Source organism: Mesoplodon bidens (genome assembly GCF_964165515.1).
Source record: "Mesoplodon bidens genome assembly, chromosome: X".
Lineage (NCBI taxonomy): Eukaryota > Metazoa > Chordata > Mammalia > Artiodactyla > Ziphiidae > Mesoplodon > Mesoplodon bidens.
Window position 1 is genome coordinate 87,788,887 of NC_138163.1, and position 1,792 is coordinate 87,790,678.

At 44.2% G+C, this 1,792-nt stretch overlaps 1 pseudogene across 1 annotated transcript; it reads left to right on the plus strand.

Annotated features, from left to right (window-relative positions):
• Nucleotides 1–212: 212 nt before the first annotated feature.
• Nucleotides 213–1,072, plus strand: LOC308608937 (peptidyl-prolyl cis-trans isomerase FKBP1A-like; annotated as a pseudogene). The gene has a single exon. The product of its transcript is annotated as a peptidyl-prolyl cis-trans isomerase FKBP1A-like (transcript).
• Nucleotides 1,073–1,792: the final 720 nt, after the last annotated feature.

A 1,792-nucleotide genomic window follows, 5' to 3' on the forward strand; every position in this document is an offset into this window, starting at 1 on the left:
GCAAATTATTGTGTTAGTCTCTTCTAACCTGCCTGAAGACTACCTGAAAGAGTGATGCAAAGTGTTCGTATCTGTTTCGCCTAACTTGCAACTCAGAGTGGAAAAGCAGCAGGCATAATTTGAAAACATTGTAAGTGTGGATGAAAAATATGCAGTCGTCAAGGTCAAAAAATTACAGGCCAGCTCGCCCAGCGTCCGCAGCCGACGCCGCTATGGGAGTGCAGGTGGAGACCATCTCTCCCGGAGATGGGCTTACCTTCCCGAAGTGCAGCCAGGCCTGCGTGGTGCGCTATAAGGGGATGCTTGAAGATGGAAAGAAATTCTATTCGTCCCTGGACAGAAACAAGTCCAGTAAGTGTGTGCTGGGCAAGCAGGAGGTGATCCGAGGCTGGGAAGAAGGGGTTGACCAGATGAGCATGGGTCAGAGAGCCAAGCTATCTCCCCAGACTATGCCTATGGTGCCACTGGGCACCCAAGCATCCTCCCACCAAATGCCACTCTCTTCTTTGGTGTGGAGCTTCTAAAACTGGAATGACAAGAATGGCCTCCTCCCTGAGCTCCCCACTCTTGGATGTGCCATGGAAGGATCTGGCGCCTCCAGATGCGCACAGCGAGTCCATACGGAGCTTTTCCTGATGTTCCAGTACATTGTATAAACATCTTCCCTGACAATGTGTTCTGTCACCAGCTTTGCTTTTCCCCTTTATCTTCATATGTGTGTTGACCTGAACTATATGCCATAAACCTCAAGTTACTCATTTTAGTTTGTTTTTGTTTTGAGGTGAAATTGAGTTTCAGTCCTTTGGATCTAGATTTCCAGTTAAGTATTAGTCAAGTATTACCAGCACAAGTCATGGGTTAACTTTAGAATAGGAATTGGTATGGGGGGGGTGCAAGAATCTTTATTTTATTTTATTTTTGGATGAAAGTTTTATCTATTATATATTAAATATTATTGCTGCTGTGCTGCAAAGCCATAGCAGATATGAGGCGCTTTTGAGGGCCGAATTATTCTCCAAGTTGAGAGATGTCCTTGTGTTGAATTAAAAGCCCTACCCAAAACTAAAGTGGGAAGGGGGAGAACCTTTGTCTCCACTGCCCCACTTCCACCCTCCCCTTAAACCCTCTGCCTTCTGAAAGGAGATCATTTTCACTGAGATGTTGGACTCTACAGGTGTCTATCCCCAGGCCAGCAGGGACCTCTGAAGACTTCTTCATGGCCTGGCTTTTTCCATCCTGTGGTTTTTCTAATGGATATTCAGGATTTTTGTAATCTCATAGCTATCCAAGCTCCACTTCCTAAATTTTAAGAACTTTAATCGAAAGTTAAATTGGCGGTGCTGTTCTTAGACAGTTAACACCCATGAAAGCCCAGCCATCATGACAAATCCTTGAGTGTTTTCTTAAGAAAATGATGTTGGTCAGCACAGCTTCAGCATCTCCTGTTTTTTGTTGCTTAGCTTCCCCTGCTGATCTCACAGTTTCCTGGCTTCTCCTTCCTCCTTCTCACCCCTTTGCTGTCCTTTGTAGTGATTTGGTGAAATAAATTGCTGCCTACTCCCCCCCTCCGCCTGCACTACATATGAATTTCAAGTTTTATTATTTCAATAAAAGTGCTTTATGCTGGCTTTTCTCAAAAGAAAAAGGTCAAAAGATTACAGTTGAAGGTTCCAATTCAAGATGGAGATGTAGGAAAATCCTGAACTCACCATCTCACAGAGACACACTGAATTACAACTATATATAGAACAATTTCCTCAGGAAAAAAATTAAAGGCTGGCAACGTGACCCC